General features: G+C 42.5%; 1 protein-coding gene across 15 annotated transcripts in view; it reads right to left on the reverse strand.

Annotated features, from left to right (window-relative positions):
* PPFIBP1 (PPFIA binding protein 1) overlaps positions 1-23,048 on the reverse strand; it is a 207,300-nt gene that overhangs the window by 183,506 nt on the left and 746 nt on the right. The window contains exon 2 of one of the 15 annotated variants that reach the window (XM_015471217.3): positions 17,581-17,616. The exons of 13 other annotated variants lie outside the window; for them this stretch is intronic. The gene's annotated coding sequence lies outside the window, so the exon portion shown is untranslated. Of the gene's footprint in view, positions 1-17,580; positions 17,645-23,048 lie in introns of all 15 variants that reach the window. One more of the 15 variants, XM_059886140.1, reaches the window with a different exon arrangement.

The raw sequence follows: 23,048 nt of genomic DNA on the forward strand, positions 1-23,048 counted from the left end.
TTGGATGTCCCTGCCAGAACTGCCTACAGAAAAGGTCAGGGGCTTTAAGAACAAGAGCCCTCAGGAGGGGCCATGGATGGACACCCAGAGCCCTGTGCAAGAACATGCAGGTGCTTTCAACAACCCGCCCAGGGCCTCGGATTACTGTCCAGCTCCACAACAGGGCCTCTGCTAGTGTTTAAATCCCTGCAGATGCCAAGGGCAGGTTCAAAGTTCGTATGGTAGGGACAGAGTTCAGGAAGGTGCTTTTTCCAAATCCAGTTATAATTCTTTCAGTAGTAACAGTTACACAGTTTGGAGCACTTACTTCATTAAGCTCCACTTAACTCTTCACAATAACTCTATGAAACATAACTGACTTCATCAGCATTCCTGCTTTCTGAGGCCCAGTGTTTAAGTCACAACTTAATAAGGGACTGAAATCTGCCTGGTCCCCAGGCCTGTGTCCTTAACCACCACGCCTTCTCTGGAGGAAATTATGAACATTGGCTGCAGAAGGAGGCAAGACTCTCCGAAAGGTCTCACTTTCCAAACAACCCAAGAGTATTCTTCCCAGGAACATGTCAGACCTCCTGCTCCAGGTGGATGGAGGCAGATGGAGTAGATGTGGGTGGGGCAGTTCTGTGTGGAATGAGTTTCAGTGGGTTTCCAAGCCCAGTGGTGCTGCCTCTGCCCTGGACTCTAGCCAGCCCTAACAGGCAATGTTTTACATTTGACTTTTTCCATTTCACTTGTTCGAGATTTATTTCCCATAGCTCCAAGCAGCACCCTGCAGCTCACCTCTGGTTCTTCCTTTCTTCAATAGGCTTCCTCTAGCTTTTTCTTTTCTCTAAGTTTTATTTATTATTACTTTTGGTTGCACTGGGTCTTTGTTGCTACATGTGAGCTTTCTCCAGTTGTGGCGAGCAGGGGCTACTCTTCATTGTGGTGTGCAGGCTTCTCACTGCGGTGGCTTCTCTTGTTGCAGAGCACAGGCTCTAGGTACATTAGCTTCAGTATTTGTGGCACATGGGCCCCAGAGTTTGGGCTTAGCAGTTGTGGCACACAGGCTTAGTTGCTCCTCGGTAAGTGGAATTCTCCCGGACCAGGGATTGAACCTGTGTCCCTGCACTGACAGGCAGATTCTTATCCACTGTGCCACCAGGGAAGTCCTCTTTTCTGGTTTTTTTTAAACTTCTGGTTCTTTGAGAGTTTCTCTCCAAACAGCAATTATTTCTCTCTCAGCAGGACTGCACCTCTTGGTCAAAAAACTCTTCTTTATTCATCCTTTGCAGATGTGAGTCACAATGAAAAGCCACAGCTAGAGATTCCTCTTCTGAACTTTCCAGAAAGTCGATGATAAATGCACATGTGCAGGCATGTTTAGAAAAATGGAGAAGCCAGAGGAAGACATGTAACTTTCCTTGGCCCCAGGTAGGATGTCTGCACTATCAAATCTCCACACCAAGGACCACAGGGAGAAAGATCATTCCCAGTGGAGGTTTCAGGAAGATACACCTCGAGTGCCCGTGTTCCACAATCTCTCCTTCAGCCCTTCCTCTACAGCGATCACTGTGTGTGTGCTCAGTCGCTAAGTGGTGTCCAGATATCTCTGTGTGACGCCATGGACCATAGTGCACCAGGTTCCTCTGTCCATGAAATTCTCCAGGCAAGAATCCTGGAGTGGGTTGCCATTTCCTCCTCCAGGGGCTCTTTCCAACCCAGGGATCAAACCTGCATCTCCTTCATTGGCAAGTGGATTCTTTTACCACTTGAGCCACCCGGAAAGCTATGTTGCATTAATTTCCTTCTCAGCTGAGGAAACCCGGAGAGCTTTTTATTTCATGTCGTCTACCATTTCTACGCAACAAAGTTAGCCAGATGGTAAATCACACAGCCATCGAATCATTGCATTCCTCCAAGAGGTTCAGAGATGTGTGTTTTTAATACAGAAGCTAAGGCCACGGCAGCTGAATTGCTCAGTTTCTGAATAAGGGAGACTGACCTATTTCTCTCTCCACTCCATCCATAATGGAAATAGGTTGGTAACATTTCCCATGACTAGGCATTACAGAGTTCCCAGGTGATAATATTGAGCCTCCCAGATGGCAACAGTGGTAAAGAACCCGTGTGCCAATGCAGGAGACTTAAGAGACATGGGTTCAATCCCTGGATTGCGAAGATTCCCCTGGAGAAGAGCATGGCAACCCACTCCAGTATTCTTGCCTGGAGAATCCCACAGACAAAGAAGTGTGGCAGGCTACAGTCCACAGGGTTGCAGAGTCAGACATGACTGAAGTGACTTAGCACAGCACAGGTGATAATGCAGACTGAAGGAAGGAATACAAGGGTCACTCCAGAACTGAGAGGGATTCACTGGAAGTAAGGTCCATGAGTCAGGATACATAAACTCTACCACTTCTGCTGGTGCCAGGCCCAGATCATCCACGCACACCCAAACTGCTGAGATGATGAGTGGGCAGAACCTACCACCACCTTCACTTACTAAAATAAAATGCAGTGTTCAGTTTTGCAGATGACTTGATCTGCAGTTGGAAAGATATTATGACTAACTGACTCTGGCCTTGTTTACTCATCCCACTCACACCACAAGCCATGCCAGACAGTCTCAGACGCTTGCTGAGCACAACTGGCTTTTGGAAATGCCAGAAAACTGATTCACTTTTTCAAAGCACAGTAACTTATCCTTTGGCAACGTGACTCCTAAATCATTATCCTCAGCCATGACTAAAGTGCTGCATCAGGTGATTTCAACAGAAGCTCTCCCATGTCTACCCTCCATCCCAAGGGTCCCCTGGAATGTTCTGAGTTTCACGGTCTGTGTGCCTTACCTGCTTTTTGTAGTGGTGACCCACCGATCCTATAAATTCACCATGAATTAAAGATCCCAGAAACAACTGCATTCATGTACATATACGATTAATATTCCAAATATGCAAAATAATTCACACTTGGGAAAAATTACTCAATTACGGGTCAGCCATTTCACAAGTACAGAAGCTGGCCCTGGTACCATAACCAGGTATAAATATTATCCAAGTGTCTCAAACTTCGGAGAGGCTAGAGATCTGTTTGATTTATCAGTAACAAAGGGGTATGACCTCTTCCTTCGGTTTTGCTAAGGGATCAAACTTTCTAACTTTGCAGATAAAAGGACTTACCATACTATTGGGAATTTGGTGCTACGTACTTTGTTTCTCTCTTAAGGGGCTGGTTAGATTCTTTCTTTGGGACAGGGTAGTGGTCACTACTGTGCTCCAGCCAGATTTCACTTTTAGGGCAAATGTACGCATCCCTGGCTGCTGCTGGCTCACAGAGAAAGTCCTCAGGTAATGCCCCTGGAAGGGGCAGCCAGCTGCCAACCATTGGCTGATTCAAGAATACACAGGTCCAGCCCTTTGCCTCAACTGAAGACAACTGGGCAGGCCCCCCGGCTCCAGAGCTCCCCATAAGGGCACTCAGGGCTTCAGTCATTCCCACACTGCCAGTCAGCTTGTTCTCTGCCCAGTCCTGCCATCTGCTTTTCCTGGCCCCTAAACCCCTTCAGCACCCACCTTCTGGTGTGCTTCCAGCCAACCCAGCCAAAACAAGCTGCTTTCTAAGTGTAGAAAGTTATTTCTTAAATCATGTCAAGGAAGTTACAGGTCCCAGAGAGACATTTTCTATCAGAGGTCCTGTGAAGGCTGAACAGTCTCTGAAAACTACCTGTGATTCTGCTTAAAAATTATACATTTTTCATAACCAGCTCAGGCCGCTTTCTGAACACCAGCCCAATGTGGTCAACAGGGACAGGAGTTTAAATAGCCCAGGAGCATCACAGCTTCAAAAGTCAAGGAGGTGAAACATGGCCAGGTGAATGATCTGTGTATCACAGCACCACATGACCCTGGACACTGACACCAAAGCACGGGGTGCCGAGCTGCAGTCATCACCCTTGACCATTGGAGTGTACCCCTCCCCACATCTGACACGCTTGTCTGATAACTTCACATCCGAGGAAATCTTTAAAGCTACCTGAAAGGGCCTACATGTAACTATGACAGTGAGACCTGAACATTTTATCCCCAAAACTCCAAACTTTTAGGAACAAGAAACAATTCCTAGAGCTGACTGATTACTGATGACTTTGTACTCTTTACTGTATCCCCAAGAAAACAGATGGCAGACAGGCCTGAGCAGGTAGCAAGAGCTACTGCTACCGTGTTGCCAAGGGGGCATAGCACCATCTCCCAGAAAACCTCAAGGAACTACCTTGTTGTCATCCAGGCTCTAGTGCAGCTTAGGGTCCAGGGATGAGGTTAGAGATGTCTCAGGAGTAGAAGTCAGAGGAGAAGCAGGTGCCTACACAGTGTATTTCATCACCAGAGGGGTGGGTTCAGAATGTTAAAAATGTAGATACTGTACTCCCTATGAAACACTCAGTTTAAAACTACTGCAGGAACTTCCCTGGTGGTCCAGTAGTTAAGACTCCATGTTCCCAATGCAGGGGATAGGGGTTCGATCCCTGGTCGGGAAACTAAGATCTGGCATGCCACACAGTTCAGCCAAAAAAAAAAAAATTAAACCATACTACTGCTTCATGTTTTATAGCCTGTTACACACTGTCTCATGTGACCCTCACAACTCTTTCTATGAGGCCTGGGCTGTTATAATCTCAACTTTATGTCGGGTTAAGTGACTTACGTGTGGCTTCCCTGGTGGCTCAGGGAAGTTAGTAAAGAATCTGCCTGCAATGCATGAGACCTGGGTTCAATCCCTGGGTAGGAAGATTCTGTGGTGAGGGGATGGCAAACCACCCCAGTATTCTTGCCTGAGAAATCCCACTGACAGAGGAGCATGGCAGGCTACCGTCCATGGGGTCGCAAAAGAGTCGGACACTACTCAGCGACTAAACCACCACCACCACAGATGACTTGCCCAGGATGACACTGCTGATCAATGTTGGGATCAGACTGGCAGATTCTTGGTCCCAGGGTCCTTTCATATAAAACTCTGCCAATTTGCAGCATGTCTACATATTTCTTCAGGCTTGTGTACAAAGCCCCCAAACCTTGTCTCCCTCCTCCTGTCTTTACAGCCTCCACCCTCATATACACATCTCTATTTCATGGGAACAAAGGCTACCGATGACATGAGTCCTGAACAGGGTCACAAATCACCATCAAAGCGCTCTCTCTCTCAGTGACTCCAAACACTCCAAACTCTTTGTTGATACAGACCACAGCCTCTGGAGTATGGCTAACAAGAGGATAAGGGATCAAGTTATAAGATGACCAGTATTCAGTGTCTCTGACTATCCAGATTCATGTCAGTCACATATACAAGAGGAGAGAAGAGAAGAAAAAGCTTTAAACAGTTCACTAATTTCTTGGACACAGTAATTCCTTCTAGAAAACCCTTCCTATCCTGGTCAATAGGTTTTGCAACTGTTATTTGAGGCACTTGGTGGATTCTACTCTTGCCAAGTCGACATTCTGTTTCTGTAGTACAAAATGCCAGGGCTGAAGAGATCAGGTGGGGGTTTCAGGACCAGAGGCAAGCATCTCTGTGCTGCAGGTGGATGCATTACAGAGGTGGGCATGCTAATGAGCACTTATTACTCTTCCTACTCCACAAGCCAAGCAGCAGCAACAAGAAATGCCTGCTAAAACTTGCTGGGTTCTCAGGCTTTGATCAAAGGGCTAGTGCCACAGTGATTTGGCTGAAGTGATTGACACAGGGCTGAACTGGATTGTTATCTCAGGATCACAAAGCCTCGTCTTAAGTTCTCTGTATCCTGTAAATCAGTACTCAGGTCAGCACCAATTTTATTCTTCCAGACTTAACCTACTCTCTTCACCAGTAATACCGCTAACCCCTTTGCCCCCAAATGTCCACTTTCACTGATTATTAAGAAATCAAACAATGGACCTGGAATTTTAGGAAAACAAGTGCCTACTGATCATTAAAATGGGGTGTGGCATTCTACAATGTACTGCACTCAGTTTGCAACAGTCAAAAGATGTGGCCTCACTTTGATCCTTGAGACATAAAAGGGAACTGAGAAATCATGTAAATTTCACTTAATCACTGATACTTAACTTTAACCATGTTTCCTGTAAAGCATATACATATGGTATTAATTATACAAAAGTACAATTCTAATTTATGAATTTATATAAATTAAATTTTAAAAACACTTTCCCATCCTTGTCTCTCCATTGCTACCAAAGCAAGGGCAGGGAATGGGAAAATCACATGGCTGCAGATGTAAATTTCTCAGAGAAGGAACAAGAGTATCAGCTATTAATCCAATAAAGCCCCATTCTCATTCACTTTTCCCTATTCCAATACTAGGTTGATGTATTGTTGAAAATGCAACCATGGCTTCAGGGACAGAAAAAAACAAGAAGACCCAACACATATCCTAAAGAAGATTCCTGAAGAGTGTTATCTTTAACTCCACAGAGACAAAACTGTGTTGGGTTATAACATAATTCTACAATAATAACTCTTGTAATTACTTGACTCAATTTATTAAAATGGAAAAGTCAGAATAAACATACAATAGAAGTCAAATGGCAAGATAACTCTCATGTTGAAATTCTTTAGGCAGAAGTAACAATAATATTAGCAAAGTTTTTTCTTTTTTTAAGTGGTTCACAAGGTCTAGCCTAAGGACGAGATCTAACCCAACTTTTATATGGTATGAAAAAAATAAAGATTTATTTAACAACTTTTCTCCTGAGTTATTTAATAACTTTGTCTTTTGTTATGATTTTATGTAACTTTTTTTAAGGCTGCTCTGTTACCTGAATGTTTAACGATTCACGGACAAGTAACAACTCCATGAATAATGCCAAAATTCTCAACTATGTGTAAAGGAATGCCTGGGTTATTGCTCCTCTAAAGAACTGTCTGTGCTTTTTACGTAAACACATAGACAAAGTATGTTTTATTTTGGCTGCGAGTATAGTTCTAAACTGGGGGTTCATCACAAAATTCTCCAAGCAAAAGGATTTCAGAGAAGTGACTTGGCCACACCAGAAGAGAAAATCTACTGAACAGGAAAATAAGTAGGGCAGATAAAGAAATGTTTCTTGCATTTAAATATAAATAACATTTACTAAAATTTCACAAGTCTAAGCAGATTTACCAGCTATTCTGAAATTTTTAAACAAAAAAAGAGCATTTTCAGCTTTGAAACTAGGAAACAATCATTACATCTGAGCTCCCACAATAAAAGGGCCAGGTGCTATGCTGGGTGGCTTGCATGTCCTATCTCCACTTAATCTAACATTCCTACAAGGCAGACACTGTTGTTTCCATTTTAGAGATGAGAAAACCAAGTCACAGTGTTATGACATGACTCTTGGTATTCCATCCAACACATGTCTGACTCGAAGATCTAAAACAGTTGCTGCTACCCTCTGCGCAATGGCATCGCCGAGAAATTACACCCAGAAATTACAACGAAGGAATTGTTTCATAAGCAGAGGATTGGCTCTGCAGTCAGAAGCTCCAGATTTTAATTATGCTTCCATTGATTGGTGGTTTCCTCCAAGTTAATGGAGAGGAAAATAGTGTTTAACCTCATAAAGTTGAGGTGAGCAGCACATTAAAAAGCCCGAGTAAAAGGGCTTTGCAGAAAGAACAACCAAGTGAGCACTGGTTGTTATCACTACCTCCCTCTTTAGGCTTCAGCTAATACAGCTGGTGACCCGCAGATGAGCAGGGCTGTGGGCTCATATGAGTCCATCTGCAGGGCAGGGAGTCACTTCCACAAGGCCGAGCGGCACACAGCTTGGAGCCTGAGAGAGTGGAACGTGATGGTGAGGTGTGGAGGGGCCTGTCTCTGCTCAGTCCACCTTCTCCTGCACTAAATAAACAAATTGTTGGGGGCCAATTCTGTGGCCAGGTACAAACACCGTTTGCTCAGCCAGCTGCTGGTCCCTGGCACTCAGCCATTTGGGAACCTCTAGGAGCCCCGCTGCCTGCAACAAGATCACTCCCATCCTGAGGGAAAGCAAATTTAAAACAAAACCAAATGATCAGGGGCCTAACAAGAGCCTCATCCTTTCTCATCAATTTTCCTTATTCTCTCCCTCTCCACCCACCTCTCTCACCCACACACATGCACACACATTCCGGTGTGAAGGGTTTTCCATGGTACACAGTGGGTGTCCATATTAGATTCAGCACTTTTATCCTCATTAGGAAACTTGATAGCAATCTACTTTGGGATAGAATTTTAAACACTGATAACTCAGCACGGTGACTTTAAGAGTAGAAAGGGTTCATCTGAGTAGAGATGAAGGAAGGTTGAAGACCCCAGGCGGAAAACAATAATCAATAAATTTGACTACACAAAATTTTTAAACTTTTACACCACTAAAAACAAAAAAAATTTTATCAGAAAAATTAGGGTAAAAAACTAGGTGAAAATATTTGCAATAACTATCAGAAAGGGTTAATAAGTGAAATACACAGAGTTCATGACAAATGAGAATAATACTAATTCCCAATAGATGAAATGGGGAAAGTATATGAACAGTTAAGCCAGAAATAGAGCCGACAGTCATATACATGGTTGACCTCATAAATATCAAATAAATAAAAAAGAAAAAGAAAATATCTTTTCTCCTCGAAAGTTAACAAACGTTATTAAAGTGAGAATATCACTCTGCTATTTTTTGGTAACTGATATCAACACAGACCAAGACATCCATGCATGGTGACCCACACCCTTTGATGCTGCTTCTTGTCATCTCTTGTAAAGATGGGAAGGGTCTGAAAGGCAGAAAATGCTGACTGCCGAAAGATGCTCAGCAAACACTGAAAACAGGCTGTATGTGCTGTGATAGGGTTAAAGAAACCATGAAACACCAAGAGATGGAAGATATTAGAGTCCTTAGAAATAATATTTAGAGGTGCTGTAGTCGGGTGAGGACATGCAAATAAAACAACATTAAGAGGAATTCCTTGGCGGTCCAGTGATTAGGACTCGGTGCTTTCACTGCTGTGGGCTCAGGGTTCATTTCCTGGTTGGGGAACTAAGAACCCATAAGCTGAGCAGTACAATGGAAAAAAATTTTTAAATAAAATTAAATAAATAAAACAATGTAAGTAAAAACAGGACACAAAAATACACATTCAGAATACTTCAAATATGAAAAAATATATATGAATGGAAAAAAAGGAAGGAAACACAGCAACAGTAGTTGTATTTTCGTGTGACAGAATACTGAGGACTATTTTTTTTAAACTGTATCATCTTTATGTTTTTTTCCATATCATCCAAATCTTCTAGAAGGTGCATATATTATTTTTGTAACTATAAAAATATTAAATAATAGTCTCAACTTCAAGTTAAAAAAAAACAACAGATAGAAATCCAACAGTTCTTCAAGCTACTCCTACAAATGCCAAAACTGTGCAGCAAGCAGGTAAGGCAGTAAACGGAGAAAGCGGCTTCATTTTAAACTTAGGGTTATGAAAACAATAGGCTTCTTGATGTGAAAACAAAAACTTCTCATGTCCCACTTATCAAAACATAGTTTGGAAATTCACTAATCAAAACATTTTCCATCAGAGGATTTAAACTCACACACCACAATTATCTCTAGTTAAGCAAGCAGGAAGTTTACCAGGAACCCCCTAAAAATTAATAATTGTTTTTACAGCTTTGATAAATCCATGCCAGCTCATGTTAGTACACAGTGTGGCACACACAATCTCCAGTGAGTCTGTCACTTCTAAACAGGAAAGCATGAAATCCTTAGCATAAGGCAAGAATCACAGATGTTCTGAAGTGAGGCGTTTTAGGGTTTGCCCCCCATCCACAAAAGCTGGTTTCTCAGTCTTTGAGATGGTTTTCTTAGAGTGACAGTTAATTATGCCAAACTCATCATATTCATCATCTTGTTTCATCTTCAGGAACCTACAAGGAAGGGTGTCTCATCCTCAGCCCTACTGATGTTTGGGGCCAGGTATTTCTCTGTTGCTGATGCGGGGAGAAGCACCCGTGCATTGCAAGGATGTTTAGCATCATCTCTGGATTTTACTTACTAAAAGCCAGTCTTGCCTCCACCCCTAGCTGTAACACAAGAAGTGTTTTCTGACATTGCCAAATGACTCCTACAGGCCCAAATCACTCCAGTTTAAAACCACTGCTACAAAATACTATTATTGACCCCCTTTTACAAATGAAGAAACTGAGACACAGCCATGCTGCTGCTGCTGCTAAGTCGCCTCAGTCATGTCCGACTCTGTGCGACCCCATAGACGGCAGCCCACCAGGCTCTGCCATCCCTGGGATACTCCAGGCAAGAACACTGGAGTGGGTTGCCATTTCCTTCTGCAGTGCATGAAAGTGAAAAGCAAAAGTGAAGTCGCTCAGTTGTGTCTGACTCTTAGCGACCCCATGGACTGCAGCCCACCAGGCTCCTCCGTCCATGGATTTTCCAGGCAAGAGTACTGAAGTGGGGTGCCATCGCCTTATCCGAGACACAGCCATAGGTCCACCTAAATCCACAGCCCAAGATCAAAACCCTATCCTGTCTTTGTGCACAGTAGGAAGTCTATCTTAGAGTATAGGATACTACTCAAGTCTCCTCCACATTCCCATAGAGGCTTGTCTAGGCCTCAATGCACACTAGCCAAAAAAATCGTTACTCTCATCACTAAAACATTCACTGATTTCCTGATTGGGTAGTAGGGCCTGGCAACAAAGGCAGAGTCATGGCCTTCAACAAGTATATAATCTATTTGAAGAAATAAGATATAGAGATCAGCCATTTGGAGCACCAGTTTTGGAGGAAACGCTGTTTCTTCATCAGTAAGAGGAAGATAATGCTAGTGCCACACTCATAATTAAGTGAGATAACAGAAGCAAAGTTCCTATCACAACGCACAAGTTCAAAAAACAACTAGATAACCAAACGCATGGTAACATACAGGCACAAGCACTGGAAGAATTACGGCTTCTCAAAATCACTGGGCTGGGAGGAACCTTCACAAACGACTTGAACTCACTGTCCACTTAGTGCTGAGTCACTTCAGTTGTGTCTGACTCTTTGTGACCCTATGGACTGTAGTCCACCAGCTCCTCTGTCCATGGGTTTCTCCAGGCAAGAATACTGGAGTGGGTTGCCGTTACCTTTAGCATTTAAAATTCTAAAGATTTTATTACCTGCTTCCAGCAAGAGTTTGTAGGCTGAGCTCAGACTGAGGCTCTCAGCAAGGGTCTCCTGATGAACTGCTTTAATGGGGGCTAGAGGAAAGATGAGAGTTTAAGCAGGAACAAACAGTAGGAAAAGTAGAAGAGCTAAGCAGCCTTAAAGCATTGCCAGGGGGGCAGAGCCTGGGTGTGAGCACAGGAGAGAAGCTTAGAGAAAGAATCGAGATCAGATGAGGTCACAAGTGACACAGTGACACAGTGGTGACACTGATCAGGTGAGACCTGGGAAGTATTTCTCCTAAAAAAGGCAATCAAGAGCTAAAATACAAAACAAAACAAAAAAGAAAATAAGGGCTGCTACACTATGAGGTTGGAGAACTTAATTTCTCAAGTTAAAGTATCAGCATTCTAATTCCTTCACAGCATTCCTTGAAGACAACAGGCAAATGCATGCTCTAGATCCATGAAAGTGAAGGCTTTGCCAGAATAAAGAGTCAATCTTGGGACTTCCCTGGTGGCCCGGTGGTTAAGAATCCTCCTTGCAATGCAGGGATGTGGGTTCAGTCCTCGGGGTAACTAAGCCTGTGCAGCATAACTACAGAGCCTGCGCCCTCTGGAGCCCACACTCCACGACTGGAGAGTCCATGAGCCACAATGACGGTCCCATGTGCCTCAACTGAGACCCAACACAGCCAAATAAATATTTTTTTAAAAAGTCAATCTTCCTCCTCAAGTCCACAGGTGGTCCTCCTGTTTGAAAACTGGAGCCCAGAGCAGCCAGATCTTCTCTTTGTTAAATGTAAATTTCCATTGGTGAAGTCACCAAAAAAATTAAGTACTGGCGCAAATTTCTTAAAATACTGTATATTTCAAGCCATACTTGTCTGCAGGCAGTCTCCATCCCAGATCCACGAGTCTGAGAATTCTGCTGTAAGGCTGAGCCCACAGGAGATCAGAGAAAGGACCAGGCAGGGCTTGTACCAAAGGTTTATTTGGAAGATCTGTCTAGCCACAGGTGCAGAATATAGGGAAGAGACTAATTGCACGGTCTGTATCAGAGATGATGACGTAAACTAAGGGATTGGTAGAAGGAAAAAGTCATTCAGAAAACACTTGAAAGGCAAAAATGACAGGGCTGATGGCCAGGAGAAGGGTCTCTAGGTCACTCCACTCAAACCTGACCCATTGTAAACTTTGATAATGAAGCTGAGACTTCAAGATCAGAGGGTAGCTCGAGCTTAAAAGTGAGTTCTTTAACTTCCCAGAACCAGGGCAATCTTCATGAACTTCTAACCTGTAGTCACATACAGAATCCCATGCTCAGAAAGACCCCATATCTGGTTTAACACTCTGCTGTCATCATCAAGATTCCTAATAATTTAAACTTTGAATTTTTTTCATAAATGAGGTCGAAATTCCTCACAATTTAAACTTGTGTTCTATAAACAAGGTCAGATGGCACAATGGAGCGTGCACGTAAGCAGAGGAGATCTGTTTAATAAGAGTGGCCACCATTCCTTGCCGCCCTATTCATACAGTGTTTGCAATGCCCCAGAAGCACAGAACTTTGGCAGGCTCACGGTGCATCGAGTTCAGCAGGACTCAAAGTGAGTTCAAGGTAAATGTGCTACAAACAACTGAGCGAGCAGGTGGGTGGGTGCTGACAGCCACAAGAGGCCACGCTTTCCTTTCCATCCAGAATCCGCTGTACACGCAGAAACAAGGCAGCATGTTTCTAAGAAACAAAAACAACCAAACACTCCTTTCATATCCTCTCTTACTCCTGTCACTCCCCTGTATGAACCAACCACTTGAGCTGACAATGACAGCACAGGAGAAGGAAAGACAAAGCAACTCCATGGTTCTTTTTCCTTTCAGTCTTTCCTTCCATAAGCCAAGACTAATAGACTGTGCAAATTGAGATGTGAAATAACGGTAGCCAGGTTTGTGCAGGGTTTCCTCTGTTCTGATAAAAAGAATATACAAATGCATTTTCAAACCACGAAACACTAAGAAAGATGATTTCAGTAATTCTGTGTAGTTGTTAAATGCTCTTATATTTGCATTTCACACTGGCACTGCATAATAGAAAGATGAACAATAAAATTCATGCTGATGATTTTTATTTTCACTTCACTCAGAATAACATTAAAGCAAATAAACACCATGACAAGTAAAGAGAGATGACAGAAGAAAAAGAAAAGCTTTTCCTGTTAGTACCTTTTACAGCACTTTTTCCTGCTTTTTGAACAAGAGGGTCACACATTTTCATCATACACTGGGCTCCACAAGTATGTAGCTGGCCCCACTGAGAATCACTGAACTCAAGAACATTATGCCCAGATCTAAGTATGCTGCCCACACTTGGATACATTTATACTGACATCAGTCAAAGCAACCCCGCAAAGGACCCACCTATGGGCTGATGGGAGTGGTGCTGAGTTTTAGTCCGACACTCTTAACTATTAGATTACTTCAGTCCTTTTCTTATACAACTCACATCATTGCAACAACAAATCTGCTGAAACAATGCAACCCAATGTCTTTCAGCCAAAGATCTTTCTGAGTTCCTCTCATGACCTCTTGTGTTCGGTTTACACGTTAGTTACGTTCTAAAGGCAACCAACGTTGGCATCCTCATCTTTCCTATGTCATCTCTAACTTCAACACTCTGGGGAAGAGTCCCGGGATGGGTGGGCTGGGCAGACCCCTCTCTCCCCCTTCGAAGATGCACAGAGCCAGTTAAACCAGAGCATGTAATGATGCAGAAGTCTCTCTGCTGGACACCTCCCTCTTTCAGAGTACTCCCTGGTGCTCTGTGGCTCAGTGTTAACCAAACCCAGCCTGTGGTCCCAGACCCGGGCTGCTTCCCCGTCACTCAGAGCTCTCGGATTTCCCCTGGGAAGTTGTTCTGCAAACCATTCAGTCTGGTGTCTAAAAACTCCTCCTTCACATACAGTCAGGTATCCCTTTGTCTCATTTCATTCCCCTCTTCTTTTTTTGTACCACTGCTTTCCACTTCAATAAATTGATTTCCTGCCTGGAGATACATCCTGGCAAATGTGTCAGCTTGCATTGTTTAGATGAGAGACTTCTGTCATTCTTTCAAATGTTTCCTCTGTCTCAATAATCCTGAGAGCTATGGGGAGCCTGAGTTACTTGTCTATGAATTTCCTCTCACTGCCTCCTATTAGACTGGGGGAGGAAAAAAAGGCAGACTGCCTGGGGTGAACTCACTCAGCTCTTATCTCTTCCAATCACATTTCTTTCCTCAATTTCCCACAACCTTTCTTTCATTCTCTCAAGAAGCATTCTTACAGATTTCAAAGCTAACCCGCATTCTCCACCTAATTTCAGTCTATCCCTTTCCTTTCCCCTTCTTGTTTGCTGCTTTCATATTACCCTTTCTGCCTGGACCATCATCAAACCCACACTGTCAGAGCACATCTCTCCCTGTTCAATTCCTTGAAAGGCTGGGCTAACAGGACAGCCTCGGGTTCATCACCGCCCATGTCTTCCTCAATCCTCTGGATTCCGTGGCTACTGCGCTGAAACTGCTCTCCTAGCCCACAGATGACCTGGCAGCTGGACTCGGGGCCACTTCTCAGGCTCGTCCTGTAAGAGGTCTGCAGCACTGGATGGTGGGGATGGTCCACTTGTGTTGGGCGTGTTTCATTCCCTTGCCACCGGCAACCTCTTCCCTTCCAACCTCCCTGGTTATTCTTGCTCTGTCACCTTAAATAACTTCTTTTCTTTGGCCTGCCTACGTCTACATGTCAAGAGTTCCCTGTGGGTCGTGTACTTTCTTCTCTTTTTATTCTACGTTCTCTTCTTCAGCAAGCTCACCTACTCTTGCTCTTTAGGTAGCAACCCTACAGAGATGGTCTATCACTCAAGGGTTTTGCCTACACTCCAAACCTAAATGTCTAAATTGGTGCTTAACATCATGATGTGAATAGCATGAATAACTAACAATTCTTAGCAGCTTTTAACATGTCAAGTACAGAACTAAGCCAGAGGCAGTAATACGAAGTGGTTGAGGTTACTGACCCTGGAGACTGTATCTACCTGCATTTAAATCCCTGTCCAACACACAATCTGTGTGACCTTGGGAAATTCACTTAGCCTCTCTGTGCCTCGGATTTCTCATTTGTAAGAATAAGAACAGTACCTTTTCTTAGGGATGATGTAGGGATTAAATCTAAGTTGAAATATGTCAGACAGTTAGAATAGTGCTTAGTACACACTGAGTAGGCATTAGCTATTATTAATACTGTTGTTGTTATTCTCCTAAAAACCTAACAAGACAGGTTCTATGATTTAACCCATTTAGACAATGAGAAAACGAAGGTAAGTTATCATGGGTCCCAATGAATTGCAAACTCTAGATGTTTAAATCTTCTTTTTCAGATGCTTAAATCTTAATTCATCATATTTCCTATTTAAATTCAACTTTTGCTGTGTGCCTTTCTTGTTCTATCTGTCCTCACTCCGTTCGCCACATATACCCCTCCTAACATTCAACATATTATTTCAAGAGTCATTTTTATAAAATAATAATAGTTCTTAGATCCCTCCCTACCTTACAAAAAAACCCACAACTCATTTTAAAGCATAGTCTTGTCACTCTTTTTAAATCCCTCTAAGATCTGGCTTTAGAATATCTTACCTCTATTAACAATACTGATCTTCCTATCTTTCTCTAAAACTATATTCTATGCTTTGTTTCAAACCCAAGGATGTTCGTGTCCCCCCCAATGTCTCAACATTTTCTACTCATCCCGTTGAAATCCCACCTTCTCTAGTAGGCCCCCTCTAAACCCAATCCTTTACTAATTCATAGCACCATCTTCTACCGCTTACCTCCAAGAAGCCCCACAAACTGATTCTTTAAACTTTAATACTCTTTATATTTCAAGAGTAATTCATGAGGCTGTAAAACAGACATAAAAAAATTAAAGGCCCCTCATCTTTCCCATCATCTTCATCCTATCCCCCACAAATCACTCCATTTAGCAACTTTTTCCTGCACTGACATGCTTGGTGACTTTTTTCCTTAAAATACATATAATAAACATTTGTTTAAATCTGTATATTTTCCTCCAACTTTCTAACAGCTAAGTAGCTTTCTAAATCTGTTTTTCATTATGATTATGTGTAAGGAAGATCATTCCATTTCTTCCCCTATCTTCTCTATATGAATATGCTTAAGGGTAAAGACCATGTTTTATTTGCCCTTATATCTCCAAGATGATCTTGTACCAAGGTCAAGAACTGTTTAACAAAATAGTAACAATATCTGTCATTAATCCAGTGTTCACTGTATGCCAGGAAAATCATTGTTAATGTTTCACATATATTATCATATGTAATTCTCATAACCCACCCAATTATTCCCATTTCACAGAAGACAAAAATCACATAGTTAAGGACAGAAGAGTCTAATTTACATTTCTCTGACTCTGGAGCACATCCACTTCATCTCTTTGGTTATAGGTAATAAAACTGTCGTAAGAACATCTTTTGCTTTTTCAACCAAAGTTCGGAGAACACAAGAGTTCCGAGTATTCCAGTGTAGGCAGATGGGGCTGAAGATAAATAGATGGGCCTTGGAATGAATGGTAAATAGATGGAGGCAAGTGGCTACAGCCATAAAGTTAACCCACCATTCAGTTGTTCAAACCATGTTTACTGAGAACCTACTAAAAGTTAAATTACTTACCTCCCCCTCTTCAGGCTCCTCACTATGGTATTCTTTAGTAATAGCTGCCATCATTTATTAAAAATCTATGTACCAAATGTATTATTATTATTTCTATTAACATTTTCTAATACTGACAAACTTCCCTGGTGGCTCAGACAGTAAAGTGTCTGCCTACAATGCAGGAGACCCAGGTTCGATCCCTGGGTCGGGAAGATCCTCTGGAGAAGGAAATGGCAACCCACTCCAGTACTTTTGCCTGGAAAATCCCATGGACGGAGGAGCCTGTCCATGGGGTTGCAAAGAGTCAGACACAACTGAGCGACTTCACTTCACTTCAATACTGACAAAAATTCCATAAGACAAACACCAGTACCACCATTTACAGATAGTAAAATGGAGACCCAAAACCATTAAATTTTTTGTCAAGATTAGTCTGTAATGAATAGCAAAGCCAAGATTCAAATTGAGAGTATGCAGGGTTCCAAAGTCCAACCCATTTTTTAATCATCCAGGAAGATGCCTTTTAATTCTGAGCGAAAAGAACTATAACTTCTTTAAAATTTAAACTCAGTCAGGATCCCATCTGGCTTCAAATAACAGACCCAACTTCTGTGGTTGAATCAAATGAAGATTTATTTTTCTCAAAATAAATCAAGAGGTGGGCAGACCAAGTCTGGTACAGCGTTCCAGAAGGCCATCAGCTTCCCAGCCCACTTACCCCTCAAGCTTCTTGAATTTGGTCACAAGACAGCTTCTGCAATTAGAAAACAGCATCCATTATCCTGGAAGAGATAACGAGAAGCACAAAGAGCAATAGCCTAACAGGCAAGAGAGTCTGTGGGAGAGCCCCTCCCAGCTACCTGCATCTTATTGGCCAGGACGATGTCACTTAGACACCGCCCAGCTGCAAGGGATTCTGGGAAATCAAGTTTTGGGGCGGGGGGGTGTGTGTGTTTTGTTTTGTTTTTAACTGACCACCAGTAAAAAGTGGGAAGGATGGAAACGATTGCACACCTAGCTGTGTCTGCTCCACAGGGTAATGTAGAGTGCAAGCCATCCTAGAGAATCACGGTACCTTGAGAAGAAAGCAATAAAAGAACTTTAAGTCTATGTTTAAAAGCCCTCTTGGTTGAGCAAAGTCACCCACTGATGGGGGTGGAGGTCGGAAGAAAGTTTTACAGACGCATCCAAGCAGCTGATCCAGAGGAAAAACACTGAGACCCAGGTGACTTCACACAAACTGTCCTGGCCGACTCACAGGTTCATTCAGTGTTTCCTGTGAGTCGTCACTGTTTCCCTTCCTCCCACTCACTCGCTGTCCAGTTACTTTAGATGAGAGCTTACAGGCTCCTCTGACTCTTCCATCATTCATAATAAAACGTAGAGTGTGTTCAAATTTCAGTTCAAGCAAAATAAAATCCTCAACCATGTGTTGTTACGAGAAGCATTATCTTTACAAAAAGGTAATGGTTCCAGGGATATTATTTATGCAACCACAGCCACACTCTCAAGTTATTGTATTAAGAAAGTAGGCCATAGAGCTTTAGCCTGTTTACATTTTCTTTCAAAGTTCAAACTTTTCTCATAAAAACCTCATACAATTCTATGATGAGAAGATTATATTTGTGAAAAGATATATATGGAGAGAGGGTGACAGAAAGCCAGCAAAAGGACTTCTGTGAGCTATATCCTAGGCTCACAGGAAATACAAGATGACATGAAACCACATTCAATAATACAGTTCAGAGTAACATGCATGCAAAGCAAACGGTAAGAGTTCCCAATGGGCCTACCTACTTCTTCCCAAGAACTACCTTGTGTGCCTAAAGAATTTGGCCACTTACTTATGAATGGACTTGTCACTGAAAACAGCATCTTTAGTCTCTCTCTCTCTCATCAGGTAAAATTAAGTTTTCCTTTGCTACCCCACACGCAACACTAGGAATCAGCGTATCGGCTCTCGAACTCGCATTTGTTTTTCTGTCAAATGCTTAATTTCTCTAAGTTAAAGGAGAGGTGAAAAGACCTCGCCTTACTCTGGAGTTCAAAGGATGTCCACAAAATCTACAGCCAGTCCCCAAAGTTATGGTATTTGATCTTCTTCCCTTATGATCCATGTCAGTGAAACGAGTCTTTACCAGAATGACTGATACTCAGTGCAATCTGAGTTCGCACAATTCCTTCGGTCATGGGCATTTTTAGGTGCACCACCACACGGAAACCGCCACCTGATGTTTCTATTCTGAACTCCTTACGTTTGCCAAGAAAAACAAGGATGTGAATGTGGGCCAGTCAAACTGTGAGTCACACCAAGTTCCAGGGAGACATGCAACCAAAGTTCAGTCACAAACTAAGACAACATACCCACCTGGATCCCTCAGAGTCCAAACCCACATTTCAGAAATAGAAGCTCTCCAAAGAGAAGTGGTAGAGGTTTCACTCAAACCCTCCTCTTCTTCAAAAGCTGCCTAATGAGTGTGTAAACTTAAAACTCCTGGAAGGGCCCACTGTTTCATCTAAAATCCAGTTGTTTGGTGTCTTAGATCCTTAAACATGGGGCAAAGTATTGATGTAAAAGAAACCCTCACCACTTGGCTTTTTGAAACAGCAACCAGTGCCAAACAGGCATCAATAATTACTGTTTAAATAAAGAGTATTAAAAAATAGAAAAGTCTTTGTATTTTCTAGGGTGGGTTAGTTCAGGCTTTCTTTTTTTAATCCATTAGCTCCATTTAATGAAGCATCAGTCTTTATGGTGGTGATAACATGTGACAAAAGCTATAGGCTTTTGGCTAGGAAAATCATTATGACATGCACAGAGATGAATTTGAGAAAGTGATGACATAATACACTACAGATTCAAGGAACTACATAAGCCCAGAGCAGTTATTGGATAGTGTCAACATGGGGTCAGCTGGATGACTGATTTAATTGTGAAATTATCAACTTTTAGTTGAAGGGAAATGCTGGCCAGAGGACAGACACTTTGTTTCATTTGTCCTAAAACAACACCCAGTGTCAGTAACCTTAACAGCTTTGGATCGCATACTTAAACACATCTGTTCCACCATGGTTAAAAAACAATAAAATCATGGTTGCCTGAAAGATTTCACAATCGGATGCTCAACTGGGATTTTTTTCTTACTTTCAAAACTAGTATGACTTTCTAAGGAAATCTTTGGGAATAAAAAAATGTCATAATTATGTATTGGGTTGGCCAAACAGTATGTTTAGGTTTTTTCCATGTTACAGAAAAACTCAAACTTTTTGGCCAACCTAATACTATCTCTTGCCTATGTGTGCACCTTAAAGGAACATTTCTTTAGTAAAGAATCAAGACACAGACCCAAATGTGAATGGATATTCATACATTCATTCACTCATTCATTCACTGTTTTGAAAAGGTAATTCAAATCAGATCAGAAACATATAGTAATATCTCTGAAAAGACAAGAGAGATGAATGAGGTCTTTTAGTTAACAGTTTGAAAGATGTGCTTTTGAAGATATAGGTATTTTTTAAAATGGGAGATGAGAACCTCAAAAAGTTACTTTTAATGTGACAAATTACCAACATAATCTAAATTAACTACAAAAGTACAAGTAGTTCATGAATATGAAAGGTTTTAAAAAGAAGTCAGCTAGTCAGTAACTCGGAGAAAGCAATGGCACCCCACTCCAGTACTCTTGCCTGGAAAATCCCATGGATGGAGGAGCCTGGTAGGCTATAGTCCATGGGGTCGCTAAGAGTCGGACACGACTGAGCAACTTCCCTTTCACTTTTCACTTTCATGCATTGGAGAAGGAAATGGCAACCCACTCCAGTGTTCTTGCCTGGAGAATCCCAGGGACTGGGGAGCCTGGTGGGCTTCCGTCTATGGGGTCGCACAGAGTTGGACACGACTGAAGCGACTTAGCAGCAGCAGGAGTCAGTAACTGAGGCGGGGTGGGGAGGGAATTGACCTTGTTCTGATTTATCTCCTGCAAGCACAGTGAGCAACAAAAAGACTACCTAAGCAGTTAATGAACACTCTCTTACTGAACTTGTTTTCAAAAAATGACTAGAATGCCCCTGAAATTAGGCACTATTGATATGTAACAACAGTGTGCCCTGAATTTCAAGTCAACATCTGTCCACAACGGCCAGATTATCCCATTTTTTAAAGGAGCTATCGTAGCTGGTCAAAGAATTTAACCAAAACCTGATTCTACCTTTCTCAACAACTCAAACATCTTTCAAGTTTTGTCCTTTGAACATACTGTGTTTTAGTATACCACATCTGCCTCCTACACACAGATGGAGAAAGAGAAATGTTGGTTAAAAATAAGTATGTAAATGTAAAGGTTGCTACTCAAACTGCAAATGCAATTTAAAGCTTTGTTATATTCAAGGCAGTAAGCAAGGACTCATTTCTTGGAAAGAATTATAAATCTGAATTTGGAAAACAAGATAACATCCTAAAGATACTACTTGACTGGTTTTTGCAGCTTTCTTTCGGTATTACAAACAGCAGTCTGAATACTCCATCAGTCAAGGCTTCAGAGAGCTCTCACCAGCCCACAGGAATTCCACCTCACCTCCTGGACTTTCCTGCTGAAAAAGTGCATTGGAAAATACAGTGTGTTTTATGTACTTCTACTCAGATGGTAAAGAATCTATCTGTAATGCAGGAGACCTGGGTTTGATCCCTGGTTCGGGAAGATCCCCTGAAGAAGGGAATGACTACCCACTCCAGTATTCTTGCCTGGAAAATCCCATGGACAGAGGAGTCTGGCAGGCTACAGTCCATGGGGTTGCAAAGGGTCAGACTGGACTGAACAAATAACTCTTTCACTTTCACAGAACATAAATAGCAAAGACTCGGTAACCATTATTTCAGTGACATTAGCCAATTTCTGTTTCTCAGTCCAAAACACAGATCAAAATTAAAATATATAGGCTTTTTCAGTGAAGCACACCTCCTCTTTGCAAAAAAATCTACTCTTAATCCAACCTGTGCAAACTAAAAATTTTAAGAACAATACAGATGCAGGTGTCTTATGCATGCGTGCATGAGTGTGTGCTCAATCACTTCAGTCGTGTCCAACTCTTTTGCGACCCTTTGGACTGTAACCCGCCAGGCTCCTCTGTCCATGGGACTTCCAGGGCAAGAATACTGGATCAGTTTGCCATTTCCTCCTTAAGGGGATCTTCCCCATCCAGGGATTGAACCCATGTCTCTGGTGGTTCCTGCACTGCAGGTGGATTCTTTACCACTGAACCACCAGGGAAGCCCTTAGGTGTTTTATAAACAACAGCAAAACAAAACACCTCTTTTTTGCCCTGCAACCTAACTGGTATCTGGCTAGAAAGACAGAGAACCCCATCAACAAAGTCCCGTGTCTCCACACTTCCCGACCTGGGATTATTAGATGCAATATTTGTGGCTTCTTTCTTTCCTCCTCTCCCGGAAATGCCCTGACGTACAGGCACCTGGGATGCAGCTTTTGACTCACAAAGAAGCCCACGCCCGTCTCCTCCCGACCTGGCAATGGAAGGATCCTCACTGCTGAGGCACTCTGGTGAAAGAAAAGGGAAACTTGACTCAGGAGTCCCAGCCCAAATACTTTCTTTGCTTCCCCAAAAAAAAGAGCCTTCAGCACTGATAAGTGAGGGTTCTCAATCAGTGTATAGGGTCAATTTTTTCCCCAGAAAGTCAATCATACCCAGTTAGTAACCTGGGCACACAAAATCACCAAGCAAGAAACAGCTAAAGGGTTTGAAACCGGAAATAAACAAAAAAACAGAATTTTGTATTTCGGCTTATCTAAATATCCTTTTGCAGTTCCTTTCCCTACAGACCGAATTGGGACATGAGATCAAGTTCTTCTATTGCTCCCTGCAATTCTTATTGAAAGGCAGGATTTGTTTTGGCCCCACATGTTGAAAAATTCATGTTCCTATAATTAAGAGTTTGTTTGCCACGCCTTCGGCCACATTTCCCAGTTAAAACTCCCTTCTCTAAAAAGGATCCATGAAAACAACTACCAGCCCTCATCCTTCCCTCAAACAGCCACAGAAAACGGATATGAAGGTTCTCAACAGCCTTTCTAACCTTTCCAGATCACAACGTAGGCAACCAAAGGGATCCTCCGTTAAGATGTGAGAGAAAAAGAACCGGCGTTGAAGCATGCCCCCAAGAGACCG

Source organism: Bos taurus, chromosome 5 (genome assembly GCF_002263795.3).
Source record: "Bos taurus isolate L1 Dominette 01449 registration number 42190680 breed Hereford chromosome 5, ARS-UCD2.0, whole genome shotgun sequence".
In the NCBI taxonomy this organism is placed as follows: Eukaryota; Metazoa; Chordata; class Mammalia; order Artiodactyla; family Bovidae; genus Bos; species Bos taurus.